The sequence below is a fragment of the Osmerus eperlanus genome, unplaced genomic scaffold, assembly GCF_963692335.1.
Source record: "Osmerus eperlanus unplaced genomic scaffold, fOsmEpe2.1 SCAFFOLD_408, whole genome shotgun sequence".
Taxonomy (NCBI): Eukaryota; Metazoa; Chordata; class Actinopteri; order Osmeriformes; family Osmeridae; genus Osmerus; species Osmerus eperlanus.
In genome coordinates, this window is record NW_026911658.1 from 1,058 (window position 1) to 25,401 (window position 24,344).

The 24,344-nt window shown below is 49.7% G+C and overlaps 1 long non-coding RNA gene across 1 annotated transcript; it reads right to left on the reverse strand.

Moving 5' to 3' along the window:
• Positions 1-336: 336 nt before the first annotated feature.
• LOC134016385 (uncharacterized) lies at positions 337-20,893 on the reverse strand. Its single transcript, XR_009929494.1, has 6 exons — positions 20,790-20,893; positions 15,771-15,877; positions 12,171-12,295; positions 10,793-10,865; positions 6,870-7,011; positions 337-452 (listed from the first exon to the last, which is right to left on the reverse strand). It is a non-coding gene; the product is annotated as an uncharacterized LOC134016385 (long non-coding RNA).
• Between the last annotated feature and the right edge of the window lie 3,451 nt (positions 20,894-24,344).

A 24,344-nucleotide genomic window follows, 5' to 3' on the forward strand; every position in this document is an offset into this window, starting at 1 on the left:
ACCTCCCTCTCTACCTATCTCTCCCTCTCCCTCTCTACGTGTCTCTCCCCCTCCCTCCCTTGTTGAGACCCAGTGAAGCCACAGGTCACCACAGCAGAGCTCTCGTATGTCGTGCGGCGCAGTGACGGCACACGAGAAACCGAAAAGACAAGGACCACAAGAAGAGCCAAAACGTCCGACCACTGACCCCAAACCCTGACAGGAAAAACGGGTACCCAAATTCCACGCTGGTGCCAACGTAAAGATCCAGAATGGCCTTGAGGTGGTGCATCACAGACACCCACCAGGAGTCTGCCACAAGCTGCACCGTTTCAAAACAACAACAGAAAAACTGCTCCTCACCTCTCTCTGCATGACGAGCTCTTTGGTGAACAGCATGGCCTCGTCACTGAATGGCTCCGCTTCCTGGAGGCCACTGGGCATGTTCCTGGAGCCACGGGGACACTCGATGCCTGTCCAATAGGAAACACCGGAAGGTTCAAAGGTCAGGTCAGGCAGCCAATGAGAAAGCACAGAGACAAAACGCCTCTGGGTTTGAGCCGTGTGAAAGGTTAACAAAAATGAACACGCCGATAGAGAAACCGCTCCAAAAGACAAAAGGCACCTGGGAACAAGCCACAGCACAACCTGCAGGACAGATCGTCTCACCAGCTGCGCCCTCGTGTGTGTGTGTGTGTGTGTGAGTGAGTGTGTGCCTGTGTGAGTGTGTGCGCATTAGAGTGTGTTCCTGTGTGTGTGTTCCTGTGTGTGTGTGTGTGTGTGTGTGTGTGTGTGTGTGTGAGTGTGTGTGTGTGTGAGTGTGTGCCTGTGTGAGTGTGTGCGCATTAGAGTGTGTTCCTGTGTGTGTGTGTGTGTATGAGTGAGTGCTTGCTCTGCTCTCTGGTGTACAGTCCAGTCAGAATGCTGATCAGGGCCGCTGCTCCGCTGGGCTTTGATGGTGACGCCTTCAGTAGAGCAGCAACCGCAGCTTCAATCCCCACACCACCCCTCTGTGTCTCACACACACACACACACACATACACCACCCCTCTGTGTCTCACACACACACACACACACACACACACACACACCACCCCTCTGTGTCTCACACACACACACACCACCCCTCTGTGTCTCACACACACACACACACACACCACCCCTCTGTGTGTCTCTCTCTCACACACACCCTTCTGTGTCTCTCTCTCTCTCACACACACACACACACCACCCCTCTGTGTCTCTCTCTCACACACACACACACACACACACACACACCACCCCTCTGTGTGTCTCTCTCTCACACACACCCTTCTGTGTCTGTCTCTCTCTCTCTCACACACACACACACCACCCCTCTGTGTCTCTCTCTCTCACACACACACACACCACCCGTCTGTGTGTGTCTCTCTCACACACACACACCCTTCTGAAGCAGCACTAAATGCAAAGAGCTTCTATCTTGTAACAGTATTCATTTTACTCTTCTCTCCTCTGCTAGCAACACAAACACACCTATAGGAGCCCCTTTTGGTGTGTGTGTGTGTGTGTGGGGGGGGGACTACGGAAAGCACACACACACACACACAGTGGTATATACATGTATTAAACTATGTTTATAGTAATGCAACGTCAGACCAAAGCAAATAGCTTGCCATGTGAAAAGGTAGTTGGTGTTAAGCAGTTTCTGATTCTGATTAGCTACTCATCCCTCGCAGTATTGATTTATGCAGCCATGCTGGTTTAGGTGGGCGGTAAGCCTTTTAACATGTGCTAACAAAGCAACATCAGTCTAGTTAGGCCTTCATCCCTATCCCTCCCTCTCTCTACCTCCCTCTCTCCACCTCCCTCTCTCCACCTCCCTCTCTCCACCTCCCTCTCTCCTCCCTCTCTCCACCTCCCTCTCTCCACCTCCCTCTCTCCACCTCCCTCTCTCCACCTCCCTCTCTCCACCTCCCTCTCTCCACCTCCCTCTCTCTACCTCCCTCTCTCTACCTCCCTTTCTCTACCTCCCTCTCTCTACCTCCTCTCTCTCCACCTCCCTCTCTCCACCTCTCTCTCTCCACCTCCCTCTCTCTACCTCCCTCTCTCTACCTCCCTCTCTCTACCTCCCTCTCTCTACCTCCCTTTCTCTACCTCCCTCTCTCTACCTCCCTCTCTCTACCTCCCTTTCTCTACCTCCCTCTCTCTACCTCCCTTTCTCTACCTCCCTCTCTCTACCTCCCTCTCTCTACCTCCCTCTCTCCGTTCCCTTTCCCCCTCCCTTCCTTCCCCCCTCTCCTTCCCACCCACTCTCCCCCTCCCTCTCTCCTTCCCTCCCACTCTCCCCCTCCCTCTCTCTCCCCCTCTCTATAAAAAGGCCCAATCAATAGCAGTCATCTGGGGAGTTACGCTTCTGTTTGGTCCAATCAGGCTTGTTGTTGCTGCTGAACAACACTGGAAGTGATTTGACAAATGTGAGGTCAGGTGAGCCCTAAACAGCGGGATCAAGCTGTGCGTGAGATAATGGCGTCCTCATCGACATTGAGCAGTCACCCTGAAAGTCCACACCCACACACACACACATTTTGTCATTTAGCAGACACACACACACACACAAGAACAAAATGTGCTAGAAAAACTCTGCCCTGCCCGGTCCAAACAACCCCCCCCCCCCACACACACACACACACCTAACTCTCCTCTAACAACATCTTTCAATCACAAAAACAAACAAACCTGCGGCAGTGGAAAGACAAAACAACTCAATGACTTCTTAATAGCCAGTAAATAGTCCCTAGATTAGCATTTAAATTGCCCAGAGTGGCTGTCCGATACAGCACAAAGACAGGGTGTGTGGGGGGGGGAGACATGAGGAGGGAGATAGTCTGGATGGGGGGAGAGGGAGGGAGGAGAGAGAGGGGATTGAGGGAAGAGGGAGGAGAAGTAGAGACACAGGGGAGGAGAGGACAGAGAGGAGAGAGACGGGGGGGGAGAGAGGAGAGAGAGATAGACAGACATAATGGCTGCCAGACAAGATGGAGAGAAGCCTTGATGCGGAGCAGGATCTCTCAGGACAGAGATCTGCAGGAGGGTGGAGGAGGAGGGTGGAGGACAACACAACAGGCTGATTCTACCTCTCTCCTTCTCCCCCTCCACCCCCCCCCCCATTCTCTCCCTCCCTCTTTCTCCCCCCTCTCTCTCCGCCACCAGGAAAGATGCAACGCTTTAATCTGTGATCGTGGTGAGAGTTGCACAGAATGAAATACAGGCCCTTCCCTGCTGCTGCCCGATCCTCCACACACACACACACGCTCCCTCTCAAACACACAGGTGCCTGAAATAACACCTCAACAAATCACTTGTGGCTGAATCATATTTGCCAGGAAGAGCAGGGTTCAGTCATCTCCATGTTTTATGCAGGAAGAGACAACCTCCCTCTGTGATGAAAACACAGGGGACGGGGACGGGGAGGGGGGAACGGGGAGGGGGGACGGGGGGAGGGGGAAGGGTTAGGGTTAGGGTTAGAACAAACTCTCCCCGTCCCCCCCTCCCCCTCCACTGTCCCCCTCCCCCTGTCCCCCCTCCCCCGTCCCCCTCCCCCCTCCCCCCTCCACTGTCCCCCCTCCCCCTGTCCCCCCTCCCTGTCCCCCTTCCCCCTCCCCCTTCCCCCTGTCCCCCCTCCCCCCCTCCCCCCGTCCCCCCTCCCCGTCCCCCCTCCCCGTCCCCCCTCCCCGTCCCCGTCCCCCTTCCCCCTGTCCCCCCTCCCCGTCCCCCTTCCCCCTCCCCGTCCCCGTCCCCCTTCCCCCTGTCCCCTGTCCCCCCTCCCCGTCCCCCTCCCCGTCCCCCTTCCCCCTCCCCCTGTCCCCCCTCCCCGTCCCCCCTCCCCGTCCCCCCTCTCCACGTCCCCCCGTCCCCGTCCCCCCTCCCTGTCCCCCTCCCCCGTCCCCCCCTCCCCCGTCCCCCCTCTCCCCGTCCCCCCTCTCCCACGAGCACAGACTCTACCACAAGCACAGACTTTCTACCACTACACACTAAAGATGCAACACACAGCAAAGCCAGTTCAGGCTAGAATCTAAACACTTCCTGTGAGACGAAAATTGTAATTCTTATCAGCAAACCTACTAAGCAGGGCTGTTGCAGTTTGCACGCAGTCAAGCTACACTGGAGGGGTGAACTCAAATATCGCTTCAATTCAACCGCATGATTGACTACATTTGTATGTGACTTGCTCATTATTTCCATAAACTGTGGATGCAAATATTTCTATTTGTAAAACCCATTTCCAACTGAATAGTTGGGTGGACAAAACTGGATTGAATTGACCCGGACGTCTGTTAGAGGAATAAAGTATAAGGATGCAATCTTGTAAGCATGTCATTAACATAAACAGAAAACATGTAACATGGTAATTGGATGGTAAATGCAATTGTTTTTTTTTCCTTTTTTTGACAAACATCTGCTCTCCCTCTCCCCTCTATTCCAGTCTCTTCCTTCTCCATCCCCCCTCTCCCCCTCTCCCTCTCCCTCCCCCATAACATGAAATCCACAGCTTAAACATGTGTTTAATCGATCATATCTCCATATGACAGCAGCCCAGCCCCCCAGCCCCCCAGCCCCCAGGAAGGGACAACGGCCAGGCTGCTGCGGAGGCGGAGGGCTGGAGGTGTTCCCATGCAGAGATGGAGATAGACCACCTTATCCTGCTTCTGTCATGTAACATAGACCAGGAGAGGAGATAAGCCAATAAAACATGGAGATGAATATGACAGAGATAGAGAGGGGGGGGGTTGTAGATAAAGCAGATATGAAGTGGCTGTGTGTGTGTTTCTGTGTGTGTTTCTTTCTGTGTGTGTGTGTGTGTGTGTGTGTGTGTGTGTGTGTGTGTGTGTGTGTGTGTGTGTGTGTGTGTGGTGAGAGTCAGAGATGTTTGTAATGAGAGTGGACACTTGTCCAATTGAAATGGAGGATGGAATGGTTTGTATCAATCCGTGGTTATCCAGTCTGGTGTGTGCATTAAAGACCAGCTGAGGTGTGGTGCAGTCTCGGCTCGTCTGTCTGGGGCCTCACTGCCATAATGTGCTTAGTGTGATTTTGTAATAACCCACTAATTGAATACAATCATTTTAACTCTACAGAGTGCACACACAATTACATTTTCATGAGTAGCATTTGTGTGTGTGTGTGTGTGTGTGTGTACAGTTGCCCCACGAGAATGTCAACTGCTTATCAGTCTTCCTAAAGGCCTGGCAGGGTGTGGACAAGCAGCTAAAGGGCCATGAACAATAGGAGGAAACATCAGAGAAAACAAGTGATAAAGCACATCTTCAGAGCAAGGCATGCGCTATTAAACACAAGCAGGCGTTCACAAAGACGTGATGACGTCCTTTTGGGAATGAACACGGTGGCTTGTTGTTTCTGTGCTTGGTAAACAGCTGAGCCAAAAACACTGATAAAAACGTCAGATTTTATTGTGAGACGAAATTGAGCTTTATCCGCTTTCAAGCGGATGAGAGGTCCTTCAACGTGGCTGGGATCTAAACTGTTTACAAATCACTGCAGTCTGTCAGAGAGAAAGAGGAAATGCTACTATGAACAATTTACAGGGCTGTGAAAATCTATATATCTTGCCTGCCTCTCTTCACCAGAAAAAAAACACACTTGTTCCTTCTGCAAAAAAACAGGGTTAGGGTAAGCCTGTCGTTCCGGGGGAGTGACTTGGACATGAGCTAGGGTCTAAAGCAGGGGTCTCCAACCCTGTTTGTTCCCGGAGACAAACCTGCCTGTTGGTTTTTGCTCCAACCACACTTATCTGACCTGATTCAACACTAGTTACCTGATCAACCAGCTGAATATTAGAATGGAGGTAGCTCTTCAGGAACAGGGTAAAGTCTGAAGTTTGTGGGCCTCTATATCCATGAACGTTAGCCTCAACTGTCAACTTGCCCTTGCCTTTTCTAACTCATATCCATCCTGTGTGAATACATTGAAAGCACACCGTAAACCGAAGCCAAATTTCTTGTATGTGCATATTTGTGTGCCAATAAAACATAATTTTTGATTGCGATTCTAACATGAATGTAGATCTGAATGGATCCTACCACTACAAACAGAGAACTCGTTCCCGGTCTCCTTGGAAAACAAGAATAAAGCTGATGCGACAGAACAGAACAGGGGTCAGGGGTCACGGGAGGAGGGGGGGTCGATGTGACCTGGTGGGGATCCAGGAGGGAGGGGTAGTCTCACGCCCAGCCCAGTAAGAGGTCAAAGGTCGCAGATGTTCCAGGCCCCCCCTGTGGTGCTGGGAGGGGTCAGGGTACAACGTTGGCAGGGTTTCGAGGGTTTCCCGCGGTGACTGATGCAAGTCTGAGGTCAAAGGTCGCAGATGTTGAGATCTAAAGCCAGAGGCCGCTGATCGAGGTGACCCCGTGGTCGCACGGAGAACAGGAACACGGGCCCATATCCCAGTCAAACCATCCATGCACCACACACACATTTCTAATATTAAAACACGCACACAATATCTCGGAGGTATTATTTGAGAACCGGGTTAGAACAGAGCAGCAGGTCCTTGCGGTCGCTGCGAAGACAGGAGCGCTGTGCGTGAGGAAGGGGGGACAGGACCTCTGTGTGTGAGGAAGGGGGGGCAGGAGCGCTGTGTGTGAGGAGGGGACAGGAGCGCTGTGTGTGAGGAGGAGGGGGCAGGAGCGCTGTGTGTGAGGAGGAGGGGGCAGGATGGTACCGAGGACAGGAGCGCTGTGTGTGAGGAGGAGGGGGCAGGAGCGCTGTGTGTGAGGAGGGGGCAGGAGCGCTGTGTGTGAGGAGGGGGCAGGAGCGCTGTGTGTGAGGAGGAGGGGGCAGGAGCGCTGTGTGTGAGGAGGAGGGGGCAGGATGGTACCGGGGTCACTCACCTGCCAGAAGGAAGGTGATGAGGCAGGTCTCTTTGGGCATGTAGAGTTTGAGGCGGGAGCCGCTGAAGACGTACTCCACCACGGCCTCTGAGCGCCCGGCCCTCTGCAGGAAGGGCAGGAACTGCTTGGCCTTCTGAGTGTCCTGCAGACCGAGGGAGAGGACAGTCACAAACGCGTGCGATGGATTTTTGCCTTCGTTTGCACGCGCTCACCCTTCAGATCTTCAACCTGACCTGTACATGACTGACCCCCAAGTTACTCAGTCGGGGGTTTATACACATGCAGGATATTTATTTTAGGTAGAAAAATGACTTTACCCTTGCCTTTAATCAAGAAGCCACAAATGCATGTGGTATAATTTGTATCTGTTTAATCTTCATCTAGAATACACATACTTTTCAAGATACAGTAACGGCAGTTGTGTGTGTGTTCTCTAGAAATGTGAAGATACAAGTACACCAAATGAGAAATGTAGCCTTTCACAAAATATTTGAACATTATGGACATTTGATATTAGTTCAAACAACAGGTCTGGAGGTGATTGAGTGTAAAACATTTTTTATAAAAAGGTTACAGCTGGGACAGCTATATTTCACAATTTCCCCAGAATCTTTCCTCTCTCTAGTTATACATGCAGCAGGTGTATTCAGACTTTATTCAAAATAACAGTATTACAACATATTACTCTGTAATAACATCTGAAAATGAATTCACGTGGTAACACTTGACAATGAGTGCCTATAACCGACAGTTGTGTTAAAGGCTTAGAGAAAGGTATCCATCACGCTAGGCAGCATTGAGTGATGGGATTTAGTTCACACCAAGTTCGGAACAACCGAACGACTCGGAATTCGCTTTGTGTCTGGACGCAATTGTCCATCTGATATGCAGATTTTCTGTATACCCTAAGCGTGTGTCTCAGTGAGGTCAAGAGGTCGCTTCGTGGGCCCCTAGAAGGACACATATAGATCTAGGAATGCACTTTGTGCAACCTCTGGAGAGCGAGGAAGTAGATAAGTCTCCAAACTCAGTTATGACCGCATCATCTGGGTGCCTATCACTCTGTTGTGGACTGATGGTGTGATCCAAGCTCGTTGCTAATAAAACCTAGTCAACTCTTTTTCATTTGATTGTCTTCCTTGGCCTTCTGACAGTAAAAGTCATCTAACACCATCTCAGAACGCTTTCACCGGAAAACTAGCCAGGAACCGGCTGCAGTTCCCAAATGTGTTTCAAAGGTTTTGTTTTCATCACGTGCAGGAAACCATTCATCCAACTGGAGTCGTTGAATCTTTGCATCAAGTTGCATCAACCAATGCTGGCTGTGTTCATTCCCCATTCCTGCCCTCAGGTAAACGCAGGCCAAGTTAGGATGCTCAACAGGCAGGAATGTGGGGATCTATATTGAAAGTTTTTGCTTGATTGAGAAGGTGGTGAGGGCCACTTCTATATGCAGAGGAAGAAGAGCATGGTATTGTAGATATGAGTGTGAGAGTGCACAATACGAATACACAATCCTGTCAACCATGCATACGTGAGTATCTCAATATCTAGACTCAGTTCTGAATGTCTGTTGTGACTCCACTCAGGAACATGGCACAAGGAGAAAGTAACTGGGCCAACTATATGCAGGTCCAAGGTTGTAACAACATTTATTACACATGTAATAAGTACAATTGTGTTGTGTTTAGTCAGTACATTACTACACGTGACATTAACATATTACACTGTAATAACATATGTAAATGAATTCACATAGGTAATAATAAAGCCATTTCCCAACAAGTGGGTTAAAGGCTTAGAGTAAAGTAGTGTTGCTGTCGCGTGAGAATGTTTAGGTTGTTCTTCAGGTCAGTAAAATACCTATTAAATGTATAGCTATAGATGGAGAACATGTAGTCAATATATATACCCAAAGTCGAAGAGCTATCGCAGCATGCATTTTTTGAATTCTGACTCAATCTTAGGCCTTTAATAACTGAACTAGCTCTGTTCAATTCTCCTTCAACAATGACACACTGTGAGTATACTGGAGTGCCATAAGCTGCGATTGGCTCGGGTGAAGGCCTTCGGTCGAAATAGATGGTTGACATCTTAATAAGTCTTATATTTCTCCAGCAGGTCACGTAGGTCACTCTGATATAAATTGATGACGCTGTTTATGGTCGTTGAGTAACTGTCCAGGTTGAAGCCGTTGTCAGGGGAGCCCTTGGACCTGATGTGAGCGTATTGTATCAGCATCTGTGTATGGAAGGCAGCACCGTTCACCCAGAGCTTCAACGCCCGAGAGTTCATCTGCCCGTCCACCAACATGGAGTTTCTCAGACGGGTCAAATGGCTGCTGAGCTGCTGTTCCAGACGACACGTCTCTGCCACCAGCATCTCGTCGCTCCGTAGGTGCATCTGGTAACGCTTCATGTACTCATGCATGGTGTCCCGAACGTCAGACGCCTTCTCCTCCGCAAACACACGACGGAGCATGCCAGCTACGCTATCGGGCTTTTTAGTAGGAGCCAGGGCTATCTCCAGCATCATGGAGATGATCAGCGCACCAAGACCCACGGCATGTGGAACTGGTGTGAAGCCTCCTAAGGCCGTACCCACCTGGGGAACATAGGAGGCTGCTTGGCCACCCAGCAGCTCTGAGGAGTCATCTTGTAGCACGGCATTGGAGTTTACCCCCGAGTATTTCATCATGGCGTAATCAATACCAACGTCAAATATCATGCCCTCTCTCAGAGCCAAGTTGTAAAATTGTGAGACAAAATGGCCAGCATCATCTTGAGAGCATGAACCACCCATGACTGAGAGCCAGAGATGAACTACACTGCTGAAGAGTTTCAGAGCCTAATAAAGAACATCTGAACCAATCACAGGCAGTGTTCAGAGGGAGTCTGGGTGTACCTAATCAATTCACGAAATATTAACCAAGTGTTCTTACAAAAAACATGTGCTTTCTTTATCAAGATCATCAAGGTTATGAAGAACAGAATCGATCACGTTCAGTGTTCAGTGGGGGTGTATTTCATCACTTTGTGCAATATTACCCAAAATGTAAATAAATGGTCCGATGTGCCTTGACTTACTGTTAGTTACATTACATTACATTTAGTCATTTAGCAGACGCTCTTATCCAGAGCGACTTACAGTAAGTACAGGGACATTTCCCCCGAAGCAAGTAGGGTGAAGTGCCCTGCCCAAGGACACAACGTCAATTGACACGGCAGGGAATCGAACTGGCAACCTTCAGATTACTAGCCCGACTCCCTCACCGCTCAGCCATCTGACTCGTTGTTGTGGATTACATAGACAACTGGAGCACAATGACCCTTTTTCAACTGTACTAAAGGTCTCACGAAGCAGATCTGGGAAACCTAGATGTGGAACGTAGTTTGGAAAGGACAGTCCTTCGTGACTAGAGTATCCACATGCTGCAGAGACAACAAGTGTCTCCTAGGTTGTGAATCAAACAGCTTGTTTGTGTGTGTATTTGTGTGTGTGTGTGTATTTGTGTGTGTGTGTGTATTTGTGTGGGTGTGTGTACGTGTATTTGTGTGTGTGTGTGTATGTGTGTGTCTGTGTATGTTTGTGTGTGTATTTGTGTGTGTGTGTGTGTGTGTGTGTATTTGTGTGTGTATGTGTATTTGTGTGTGTATGTGTATTTGTGTGTGTATTTGTGTGTGTGTGTGTATTTGTGTGTGTGTGTATTTGTGTGTGTGTGTGTGTGTGTGTGTATTTGTGTGTGTGTCTGTGTGTGTGTCTCCTAGGCTTCGCTTAGATTTCGGTGTTTCATGCAACTTGCGTCCCTCTTCTGATATCTGATCACGCTATGCTGGATGCTGAGTGTGTGGCGGGATTAGGCCATGCTAGGGTGTGGAGACGCCTGCCTGGACACATTACACCCAATCAGAAAACACACTCACCCCAGATATGTCGGCTACTCTGTGGATTGGAACTTCCTTCTTGCTGTGCAGCCCCTTGCCATTCTTGATGGCCCTGTGATCAATCAGGGAGGAGAGAGAGTTAGGAGGGAGCAGCCATTAAGGCCAGTGGTGTGTGTGTGTGTGATGACCTAAACGCTGATGGGTAATGATCAATGTGATGGCAGCTAAAAATAAAAAAGGCAGAGTTGACAGTTCCACCTCCAGAGAGAGTTCACATTTAGATTAGATTAGATTCAACTTTATTGTCATTACACAAGTACAGGTACAAGGCAATGAAATGTAGTTTAGGTCTAACCAGAAGTGCAATAGCAGTAAGTGCAGGATATACAGTGTATTGCAATAAAGTATGGACAGAAGCTATCCTAAAAAAGTGTAAAAGTGCAGTGGAAAGTGATTGCATATTACAGTTAGAAGTACGGTGCAAAATGCAAATGTAACGGGAAGATGCGTTTGGAACCAGGAACAATGAAGTATGGAGGGAGGACAGGAGGAAGGGATGAGAGAGGAGGGATGGATGAGAGAGGAGGGATGGATGAGAGGAGGGATGGAGTCACAAAGAGACAGAGGAGCCGCGACAGACTAGGCAGAATGAAAGAATGAGAAGGAGAGCGAGAGAGGGAGGGAGAGAGGGAGAGAGGGAGGATGAACAGAGAGACTTGGGAGGCATGAGGAGCCATCTATTCCTAACACGGTAGATCTCAATCTTTAGCAGTGTAATGAAGGCCATAGTAAATCTTGATGCTGCACATCCATTTAATTATATTCATAGGGTGAGTATAAAGAGAAGGTCTGATTTAGCACTGAATGTGTGTGTGTGTGTGCCCTGTGTGTGTGTGTGTGTGCCCTGTGTGTGTGTGTGCCCTGTGTGTGTGTGTGTGTGCCCTGTGTGTGTGTGTGTGTGTGTGTCTGTGTGTGTGTGCCCTGTGTGTGTGTGTGTGCCCTGTGTGTGTGTGTGCCCTGTGTGTGTGCGAGCGTGTGCCCTGTGTGTGTGTGTGCCCTGTGTGTGTGTGCCCTGTGTGTGTGTGCCCTGTGTGTGTGTGTGCCCTGTGTGTGTGCGTGGAGGGGGTGATATTTCCTGTGGAAAGTGAGTCTGTGGGGCTCGGCCATAACTTGGAGCGATAGAAGAGAGGAGGCATCCTGACCTGTGCTCTGGGAAATCATCCAAACACAGCCAGCCACACTGTGTGTGTGTGTGTGTGTGTGTGTGTGTGTGTGTGTGTGTGTGTGTGTGTGTGTGTGTGTGTGAGAGAGAGAGAGCCTGTGAGCATCTGTGTGTGTGTGTGTGTGTGTGTGTGTGTGTGTGTGTGTGTGTGTGTGTGTGTGTGTGTGTGTGAGAGCGTGTGTGATTTTCCCTCACCTTGCCTCTGCTGCCAGGAGTTCATCGTAGTGGGAGGATCGTAGTGGGAGGATCGCTGGTCGTCATCCTGTCTGTATCTGATGACTGTAGCCAGACCTTTACTCACCAACGCCTCTGCTATGTTACTGTGTGTGTGTGTGTGTGTGTGTGTGCAAGGGGAGGGGAGAGAAAACACATTAAAACCTTTGCTGACTAACAGAGGTATAGAGCAGGGGTCGGCAACAGGCGGCCCGCCGGCCAATTGTGGCCCGCCAGCGATTTTATTTGGCCCGTCAAAATATTTCCGCTTATATATTTTTTGTATCGTTTTTTTCCCCCGTCGACTTTTATTTTGAAATCGGAAACTGGGTATGGTGTCATTGACTTTTCTGAAGTATTTTCTCGCTATGTCATCGCTACCATAGACGTATGATCCAAGCAGAAATGAATAGTTTTCAGGCCCGGAGTGGCCATCGGGAGAATAGAGAGAATTCACGGTGGGCCACTCTGCCCGCTTATAAATTAGGCCAGAAGATCGCCTGCTTTCTCTTAGTTTTTTCACACACCGAATAAAAGGATATGTCTTAAGTTTGTTAAGTTACTGTGTGACTGATAAGTAAGCTAATAGGCTACATTAGGTTTTAATCTAATTAAGCGCATGATCTGACCGTGCATTAAAAAGTGCTGTTTTCAGTTGTCGCGCATGCTCTCTTAAGTATGTGTACCAAGTTGTTGCTATGAAGACAACCCTAAACCATCATTTATTGTTGTGGAGGGAGTTAGTTAGATTAAGCTGATGCGAAAAGAATAAAATGGAAGGGAAAAAGATCCCAGGAGGAACTGAAAAAGCCAGGTAAGAAAAGAAAGATCTGTCACTTCATAAATCTATAGGTTCTTGCAAGGGTGGGAACAAAATGTCTTCTTAAAAGCCCTGAATCTTTCAGGTAAACATTTGGGTTGTAATTTCCAGAAAATATAAGAATATGAGTCCCACGTAATGTTTATTTAGGTTAGGCTACATAAAGCTTAAAACCTATTTTGCACCGAAATTAATGCAAAACCTTTCGCTCGCGCGCTATGCGCGCTCGCATTAATGTGAAGTTCCGATTTCACCTCACATCAAAACCTTCGCTAGGTCCTAGTAATCCTATTCTCACTGGATGAGACAGTTTTTATGTGCACCAACGATGACGACCCACCACGTTGGGATGACAGTGACGACCATGTTGATAGAGAGAGTTCGTTAAAATAATGAAATTATTCAAACAGACCACCAATGGGCTCATTCACATGGTTAATAGGCCTAGTTGTTGCGAGTGCACGTATCGCAAAGGCACCTATCGCAGCGTCTAAATAGGCAGTAACCCAGACTCTGGCCCGTCATCTTGTGGCGAGGAAAAATACTGGCCCGCGGCCCAAGTTACCAGAGCACATCCACTAACACAGCCTGTCTCAGAGCACATCCACTAACACAGCCTGTCTCTCAGAGCACATCCACTAACACAGCCTGTCTCAGAGCACATCCACTAACACAGCCTCTCTCATAGCACATCCACTAACACAGCCTGTCTCTCAGAGCACATCCACTAACACAGCCTGTCTCTCAGAGCACATCCACTAACACAGCCTGTCTCTCAGAACAGAACACATCCACTAACACAGCCTGTCTCAGAGCACATCCACTAACACAGCCTGTCTCTCAGAACACATCCACTAACACAGCCCGTCTCTCAGAGCACATCCACTAACACAGCATGTCTCTCAGAGCACATCCACTAACACAGCCTGTCTCTCAGAGCACATCCACTAACACAGCCTGTCTCAGAGCACATCCACTAACACAGCCTGTCTCAGAGCACATCCACTAACACAGCCTGTCTCTCAGAGCACATCCACTAACACAGCCTGTCTCAGAGCACATCCACTAACACAGCCTGTCTGTCAGAGCACATCCACTAACACAGCCTGTCTGTCAGAGCACATCCACTAACACAGCCTGTCTCTCAGAACAGAACATATCCACTAACACAGCCTGTCTCTCAGAACAGAACATATCCACTAACACAGCCTGTCTCTCAGAACAGAACATATCCACTAACACAGCCTGTCTCTCAGAACACATCCACTAACACAGCCTGTCTCTCAGAGCACATCCACTAACACAGCCTGTCTCTCAGAGCACATCCACTAACACAGCCTGTCTCTCAGAGCACATCCACTAACACAGCCTGTCTCTCAGAGCACATCCACTAACACAGCCTGTCTCTCAGAACACATCCACTAACACAGCCTGTCTCTCAGAGCACATCCACTAACACAGCCTGTCTCAGAGCACATCCACTAACACAGCCTGTCTCTCAGAGCACATCCACTAACACAGCCTGTCTCAGAGCACATCCACTAACACAGCCTGTCTCAGAGCACATCCACTAACACAGCCTGTCTGTCAGAACACATCCACTAACACATTCTCTAACACAGCCTGTCTCTCAGAGCACATCCACTAACACAGCCTGTCTCTCAGAACAGAACACATCCACTAACACAGCCTGTCTCTCAGAACAGAACACATCCACTAACACAGCCTGTCTCTCAGAACAGAACACATCCACTAACACAGCCTGTCTCTCAGAGCACGTCCACTAACAGCCTGTCTCTCAGAGCACGTCCACTAACACAGCCTGTCTCTCAGAGCACATCCACTAACACAGCCTGTCTCTCAGAGCACGTCCACTAACACAGCCTGTCTCTCAGAGCACATCCACTAACACAGCCTGTCTCTCAGAGCACATCCACTAACACAGCCTGTTGTGGGAGAGCTGAGAGGATGTTCAGTTCAAAGCGCCTCAGTCTTGTCCTCGTCTCCTCTGTTCTCCTGACATTCTCTTTACTGAGACTAATTGAGCGTTTCACTTTGACAGCAGCCGTGGCGTTTGAATGATGTTTGACATTTCTTAATGTCGCAGCATCCTCAAATCTCCCGGTAAAATAAGTCTGTTCCAACTGCTGATACAGTTTGCATTGCTTCCAATGCCGGTGGATGCTTATGGAAGCTTACCTGGACGCATCAACGTGCAGTCAGATTAGTATTTCAAATAAATGCCACGAACAACAGCTGTATCTTTCATCTTTTTCCGATTTACCAAATTCTTGGATGACCTGGGGCTTAAACAGCCATTCTAGACAATAGAACTGCTGGAAAACATCCCCATCCTCTCTCCAACATGACTCCATAACTAGAATCTTCCATCTAGGGCACAGCCTTGTTGGCACTAGCAGTAGTTAGCTCCCCTACTGTGTGGCCCTCTCCCCCATCTCCCTCCTCCTTCCCCTCTCCCCCCTCCTTCCCCCCACATCTCTCTCTCCACCTGTCCTCTGAAATTGAAGCGGTTTAGATTTTTCTTTTTATCCAAGGGCCAATAACTATTTCACACCTAATCCAGCTCAACAAAGGCCCTGATTCAGATTCAGATGTGATGTTCTAGTAGTACCAGTACACAGAGAGACACAGACAGAGAGACACAGAGACACAGAGACACAGAGACACAGAGAGACAGAGAGACAGAGAGACAGAGAGAGATAAGGGGGTTATTAGGGTGACAGCAGGAGGACTTGACTCACATTCCTCCGATGGTGACGGTGGCACAGGTGCGTTCTGGGAAGGCGGGGACGGTGCCGGTCTCTGTCGCCGTGGTAGCGGCTCGGATGTAGTCCACCATCACGTTGACCTGGAAACGGCAGGTTCCAGTTAATGATGTCACAACGCACTTGGTTTTAGGCATCGATTAATACGTCCGGATTTGTGACAGGAGTTATTCGTCATTTAAATCAGCCTGTGCCTGTGTGTGTGTGTGTGCGCGCGTGAGGTTACACACTAGTTTCAAGGTCACCCAGTCAGTTTGAATCATGTCAGTGTGGACTGTAGATAGTCCCAGAAGAGGAGTGTGTGTGGGTGTGTGTGTGTGGCTGTGTGTGTCTACCTCACAGTCAATTTGATAGGGCAGTACAATTAGCAGGCAGCAAAACAAACTGATAATAATCCTCCTCCCCCCCCCACCAGCCTTTTAATTCACATTAGACCAAACAAAGACTAGATGAGCCTATTATGGGATGGAGATATATATGTCAGAGACGCCATGGGAACCGCGGGCCATCGCATGACAAGGACGAGAGAGGGCAGAACAGACACCTGTCCTCGACAAAGCTCCCTGCATCTCTCTCACACACACACACACACACGCCAAACACACACACCATACACACGTAGACCAAATAGCAATGGCTGAATCCCTCCATTTATTTTGAAACAGGAAGGGGTCGTGAAGCCCTTGGTTTCCCGTGCTGAGATCCCCTCGTTTCGCTCCAGCACACTGATCACCAGATAGAGGCATGAAAGAAGGAGGGTTATTTGAGTCATTTTTAGTTTTATTGCGTTGTTGCCTAGTCTCTCCGAATGTTAGCGCTGGTAATGACTGTGCATGGCTGGGGATGGGTAACGAGCTTAGATGGGCGACGAGAAGGAGCGGCGGGGGGGAGGAGAGAGAGAAGATGTGACTGAGCAAACGAGCCAAGGAGGGGGGGGGAGACAACCCAACAACAATCTGAGAAGTTAAATCTCCAGATTCCAAAGCAGGGTGCGGAACAGGGGCAGGCCAGCCCCATTAGTGAAAGAGATGACAGATTAAAAAGGTTTGACAAAGCTACGTCTGATTAGCGAATCTGGCAGTTTCCGCTGACGGAGCATCTAGCAGATCTCCTGATAGAGGCAGGTATTTGTAGTCAATCCCAGATCTCCAGATAGAGACAGGCGTTTGTGGATGATCCCAGAGGAGGAGAGGGTCCTGGGAGGAGATGGGGGGGGTCTGCTGATGGGGGGGGGGGTCTGCTGATAGGGGGGGGTCTGCTGATGGGGGGGGGGGTCTGCTGATGGGGGGGGGGGGTCTGCTGATGGGGGGGGGGTCTGCTGATGGGGGGGGTGTCTGCTGATGGAGGGGAGGACAGTGAAAGAATGTTCCGTTTAGATTGCAACCGGGGGCAGCGAGATGTGGTTGACTGCGAGAGTGTGTGAGTATGGTTTTCTGCATGAGAGTGTGTGTGTTTGTGTGTAAGAGTGAGTGTGATTGCGTGTTCACACAGTGTTTCCAGGCCTGTGGTGTGTGTGCGCGAGCGTGAGCGTGGTTGAGCCACAGGGTGGGTGACGGGAGCACATGCAGACTAGCAGGCCGCATGAGGGGAACTCTCTAATACATATTTGATGGATTAAGAAGCGAGCTGCTCTCCTCAATACAGATGTCATTCCTCCCCTCCTAAAGCTCTGAAGAGGAGGGAGGACGGGGGGGGAGAGGGAGAGAAGTGAGGCTTGGAGATGGAGAGGAACGAATAGAGACTTCATAAGTGCTGAATCTGAGCAGTGTAGAGAAACAGCCAGGCTTGCATACTGAAGGGTTTTGCGGAGGAGGCTGTGTCAGTCCAGGAGGCAGAGGTGTCACACAAAAACCATCCTGCTGCAATGACACAACAGGTCACAGTGAGACCACACACACACAATGTTCCACCCGATTCAGTCATCACCGCATGTTCTCACGCCCCACCACTCGATACTAATAACTCAATATAAAAGGCCTGCCGTTTGCAGTTGCAACTCTTGTGCGAGTAACAGGAGCCACTTTGAGTGTGCGGGATTATCCGCATGTGCTCCCCTCCGATAAGTGGATTAATACGACTTCCTCGTCTGGACTTTTTCTGCTGAGGATGAGAACCTGGTGTGGAGGAAGAAGAACTACTTATAAAGTTCTCAAAATCTAGCTTCTGGATTATGTCACAGAGCAAGGGCTGCCGTTTACAGGGTGGGGGGTGATGGGAAAGAGAGAGAGACAGAGAGAGAGAGAGACCGAGAGAGAGAGACAGAGACAGAGAGAGAGACAGAGACGTTTGATGTGTGCTCTGGTCTGGGATCTGCAGACAAACAGCAGCAGCTACTATCGTGGCGGTTCTCCATGCTAACCTTAACTGACAATCACAGCATTCCTCCATGCTTAAGATGATGACCTCTCCACTACCAGCTGTCTTTGTGCCCCCGCACTGCCCAAAGACAGGAAAACCCAGTTTAAACTAGGGTTAACCATATTGGATCAATAGCGGTAGAGTGACAAGGGGCTCCCTAAACCAAAATTGTAAAATCCCACAGTGCAGGACATCTTTTGGCACATCAGCCTTTTCTTACAGGGCTTGTAAACTGTGGAACTCACTGCCCACAGAGATTAAGATCATTTCTGAGTTTAAAATGTTCACCTTTAGGCTTAAGGCATGGCTGAAAGCAAACCAAAACTGTACCCATGTAAATGTCTGAGCGTGAATGAGTTTTCAATTAGTACAATTGCATTGTGTACCCTTCGAATTAGTTCTTAGAATGCGTGTGTTCTGAATGTGTATTTTTTTTATTCTGTATTTTTAAAATTGTATATTGTTTTTATTATGTGCTATTGTAGAAAGGCCCATCCAGGGACGGGAGTTGAAAATTAGCTCTTGCTATAAACTCTATGTGCATCACATCAGCTCCAAACTTTGCTCTGTAGCTATGTTTAACTGCATTGTCCCTGTCAAATAAACTAATAAATATATAAAATATTAAAGTGTGAGCGTTCAGTATTGATTACTTTTCTGGTACAAAAGTCCTGTTCCGTTCCGTCCTGTTCCGTTGGCTTGGTAACGACTGTTCATTTGAATCAGGTGTGTTGGAGCAGGGAAACATGTAAAACATGCAGGACAGGGGGTCCCTGAGGACCACTGGTCTAAGAGGCTCTCAGCGCTGAGGCAGTCTGGTAGGCAGCTGAACATTGGCTCAACTGGAGAGGACTCAATCTCTCTCTTCCCGCGACTCGTAAAGTTACTCAGCCGAGCAGAAACCCTGCGAAACACCCTCAACAACATCCATCCATCCGCTCTCTCTCACACACACACACACACCTCAACCAACACGCCCTCCAAACCCCTCCTCACACATCTCATTCCCACCAAGCTCCCTTCGCATTCCCACAACATCCCTCCCCACGCACTCACAATATATAAACACCACAATATACACTCGTAAACACCACACTCCAATCAAGACCTGCCTCCAGGCGTGGAGAGGGAGGAGGGGAGAGGGAGGAAGGGAGAGGGAGGAGGGGAGAGGGAGGAAGGGAGAGGGAGGAGGGGAGAGGGAGGAAGGGAGAGGGAGGAGGGGAGAGGGAGGAAGGGAGAGGGAGGAGGGGAGAGGGAGGAGGGGAGAGGGAGGAGGGGAGAGGGAGGAAGGGAGAGGGAGGAAGGGAGAGGGAGGCAGAAGGGGAGAGGGAAGGAGGGGCTGGGGTGGTGTTGGAGCTGATTTCTAAAACGACCCAGCATCAGACTTCCCTGAATCAAGCGTGACATAAACCACAGTTCAAATCCCCCCAGCCCAGCGTTGATGGGGACCCTCCCTGGACGGTGCAGAGCTGCTGACACACTCGCGTGCCGTTCTGCCTGCATGCGTAAACACTTCACAGCGAAGGGTGGGCTGTCATTTAACCACCAGATAAACCCCCCGCCATCGTAAAACACTACACACACACACTAGGGGGGACGGGGGGGGGACGTACACAGGCTCACAAGAGCCGTTATGTTTTAATGGGCCCAAACATGATGAACATGCGATTTTGATGACAGTCCCGACGGCAGTTTAACACCCTCGTTACACGGCTAGATGTGGGCTCCTGTGTTATGACCCAGTGTGCTAGCTCACGCACACGCTCTCACCACACGCGGCCGACAGAGGAAAACAACAACGACAAAACAAAAGCACTTCCTGGGTGGAAGCCCCCCTGCAGGGCTCCTCCGTCTCCCGTCCAGCGTCGGACGGGCTACGTCCCCGTCCAGCGTCGGACGGGCTACGTCCACCTTGTTACTCCCGCTGCTCCATGATGGGGGGTGGACGGGGGTGGACGGGGGGTGGACGGTGATTCTCCCAACTCCCACAAGAATGTGTCCATCATTAAAAGAACATTAGAGGCGATGATTAAAAGGGATATGACTTGCGTTGATGAAAATCCTCCAGCCTTGTGTGAAATAGTAAGCTGGCCTGGATGTTTGTGCGGTCATGGAGTGTGTGTGGTGTGTGTGGTGTGTGTAGTGTGTGTAGTGTGTGTAGTGTGTGTGGTGTGTGTGTAGTGTGTGTGTGGTGTGTGTGTGGTGTGTGTGTGGTGTGTGTGTGGTGTGTGTGTGGTGTGTGTGGAGGGGGGCTGCAGTGTTTTGACTCATACTTCAGTCCTGCTGTGAAGTGCATGTAAATCATAGTGACCCAGCATGTATTACCAAGACAATCAATAAAGTAAGTGTGTGTGTGTGGAAACAACAATGCCTTTGAGGCTAAGAAGAGAGATGGAGAGCTGGCTCTGAGGAGGGCAGTGAGAGATGTTGATCTAGAGAGATCAGATCAGATATCTTGATTAAACTTTGACATTTGGTTACCATGGAGAATGGGGTGCAGCCCTAATGTTATTGGATATCAGCCAATCAAAAAAGAGAAGAGAGGAAAGCAATATAAACTTGAGATAGAATGTGCAGTGTGTGTGTGCGTAGTGTGTGTGTGTGTGCGTGCAGTGTGTGTGTGCAGTAGTTCCTTACCTTCTTCCCGCTGAGCTTCTTCCTCATGAACTCGCGGGCCTCAAACATGTAAGGAATGTCATAGAGGGGACGGAAACGCTTGTCTTTATCTTTGTTCTTCTCCTGCAGAGAGAGAGAGAGAGAGAGAGAGAGAGAGAGAGAGAGAGAGAGAGAGAGAGAGAGAGAGAGAGAGAGAGAGAGAGAGAGAGAGAGAGAGAGAGAGGGTAAAGAGCCCGGAAGAGGGAGAACAGGAGGCAGAAAAAGAAAAAAAGAGGGGAGAAAGAGAGTTATTAAAAGTCTTCAAGCTCTTCTTCAGAGCAGCTGTTTGTCTCTTCTTCCTCTCTGCAGCTGTCCCCCCCTCTCCCCCTCCCCCCTTCCCGTCACCGGGGGAGAGGCAGAGGACCTAGCGCATTGTCTTAACCTGGCACACCACGCTACACGCTACAGCATGAATGAATGAAGGACAGCACACACACACACACACACACACACTTTGTACAATACAGGCACATTCCATGACAGGAATAGACCATAAATAGAATTAATTTGCATTTTCAAAAGGGGTGTTTTGTGTGATTTTGTTACAGTATCGGTGAAAGACACAGGCAGGCGGTTTCTGAAAGGGGGAGAGATAGAAGAGAGAGGGGGGGGGAGAAAGAGGCGGGAGAGAGAGAGGCGGGGGAGAGAGAGGCGGGGGAGGAGAGAGAGGGGGGGGGGGAGAGAGGGGGGGGGAGAGAGAGAGGAGGGGGAGGAGAGAGGGGGGAAGAGAGGGGGGGGGAGAGAGAGGGGGGGAGAGAGAGGGGGGGAGAGAGAGGGGAGAGAGAGGGGGGAGAGAGAGGGGGGAGAGAGAGGGGGGAGAGAGAGGGGGGGGGAGAGGGGGGGGGCTGAGGGACACAGCCAGGGAAGTGACACATGCAAAGACAGAAACTGTCTGTGAATGACAACAGCAGCGTGTTTGCCGCCCATGACCATCATTACCCCCCCCCCCCCAAACACACACAATAGACCAGTCATACCCGACCAACACCACACACACAAGCGTAAATACACCCCTCATTCCTCCCTTCCACTGAGGTGTTTTATTCTTTTCTTTGTCGTGTTCAGAGCTGCCATGTGGGGCACACATGGCTCTGGAGAGAGGGTGTGTGTGGTGTGTGTGTGGTGTGTGTGTGGTGTGTGGTTTGTGTGTGTGTGTGTGTGTGTGTGTGTTAGACCCTCAAGGTGAAGGGGGGGGAGTTTCGTTTCAGTGGTGAGAGATGCCCTTCGGACTGCAACTAACTTCTTTAGCGATTAGCCTCGCGCACTGACTGCATCGAGCTCCCTGCAGATGGACACCCGACTACACAGGAAGGGCGCTAGGATTCACATAATCCGCCAAACGCGGTTACCTTAACCTTGGCCATAATGTAATGAACAAGTGGGTCCATTAGACTGCTCACCTACTTGCTTTATACGGCCCCTGGCTCCGGGTCAGTGAAGTGCGGCCTTAGGGAGGAAGGTTAATCCTGTACCTGGCCGGTTGCACATCCCTGCTCTGCACCAGCAGCTCATCCCTCTGACCGTCCTCCATTTTGTGTCAGACCATGGCTTATCGACAGGGCTTTTATCCTAGCCTAGTGGGTTGGAGTGAACTGCCTTTCACTGAGCTGCTCAGGAAGAATCCTCCATTTTGTGTCCTCTGGGGCTTAAAGGCCTTCTACAGAGCTCTCCTCCAAGCTCTCATTAGAAAGGGATGAAGGAGAGTTTCTCTCCACTCACCCGCCATTTTGTGCCGGCGGTGGCTTACGCTCAAGGCATCCCAAACAGGGTTGGTGTGAAAAGACAGCAAGTTTTGTTTACCAGATGTGGAGGGAAACCACCATTTTGTGTCTGGTGATGGAGTTCATAAAGGCTAAAATCTCCATTTTGATTCTGCGTGTGCCAATCTTGTATCAATCTTATGGTGAACAGTTGCGCAAACAACAGGACTACTTTCCCCAGTGAAAACGATTCGCTGGTATTCGCATAAAAAAATAAAATACAAACACTTTACAGCCAGGGGAAATATCCTTCAGCAAAATTCATTACAGTATCAGGAAACTGAGAAAACGACTGAAACACTGAGTAAAATGTTAACTTGAGTGCCACTAACTAAAATCTCGACCACAACAAAAATAACTATACTAAAATATGACTTGTAAAGCCGCCACCATTTTCAGTAAGCGACTAAAACTACAATTAAAAATTCTTCTCAGAAGGTTCGCCGGCCTTCACCTCACAAACTAACACGAGCAAGAGAGCAAGAAATCATTTCAACCTAATGAGGTGTTTCACTCACTGGAAGGAAGTCAAGCCAGGCGTTGAAAGAGACTAAATGTCAGCTGTACGTGCCAATTAGACACTGGTTGTACCGACGTGTCCCTGCGGAGAGAGGAAAGCATGCGAGGGGAAAGCGGAGAAGGCAGCGAGGGGATTGGATGGAGAGGAAAGGCAAGAGGGGAAAGCGGAGAAGGCAGCGAGGGGATTGGATGGAGAGGAAAGACAAGAGGGCCGAGTGGCTCCCTGACTAGGTCCCAAAAATACACCTGCTGGAGGTTCTGCTCCCAGATTGGGGCTTTGATGAACGAGACTTCCGAAGAATGTCACCTTCGCGTGAGGTCGGAAAAAGGCTGGTCGCCATGCCAACGTGACCCAAAACAGAAAGGGGGAGAGAATGAGGAGGGAGGGGAGGGGAGGGAGGACCTTGACCAGAAGTGGGTTTCAAAAGGAAAGAGCTTTTACTCTGTCCAGGATCAATGGACGTCATTAGCCTACACAGCCCAATCTTCCATGGTGGGCATAATGCGCTGGTGTTGACATAACCCATCTCTCTTTTTTAAGCAGGAGAAACATGGCAGAGTAATAACCATATCAGTCGTCACTCAGTACAGTTGACTGGCTTGTAGCCTGAAGATAATGTTTCTACTCAAGAGAGAAATGCGTTTCTTTGGCCACCGAGTCCATAACAAACTGGACGGTGAACATGGTCGTTACGTGTGACTTCGTCTCGACCGCCAGCACACCCGTGTTCAAGTCCTCCGACGTTTTGGGAAACGGTTCAACAGTCACCGTGAAATGACGCTGAGGTCAAGGACAGCTGGGATCCTAGAGAAGCTTTCTGTTGTTCCCCCAAGGACAGCTGGGATCCTAGAGAAGCTTTCTGTTGTTCCCCCAAGGACAGCTGGGATCCTAGAGAAGCTTTCTGTTGTTCCCCAGATGCCCTGAACGTGACCATGAGGCTTTGGTGCTCCTTCTATTTTTGGCAACTTCCCTTCGCTCCAAATTACCCCCAGAATCGAGGATAATCTATGACTAGCTCAAGAGTAAGCATGACTCGGGTTTGTACGGTGGTGCGAGGCACACAGACCGATGGGGTCACGACCTTTTGACCTCCAGCCTGTTCGAGAGGATGCGTGTGTGTGTGTGTCTGGCCCCTGGACAAACAGCACACATTAGCTAGTGATGAAACTGTATATCAGGTGCTTTGGAGAAAACGGTCTGCATTTAAGATTGCGTACGAAATGCCCTTTCTAAACGATATTAGCATTTAACAGCAAT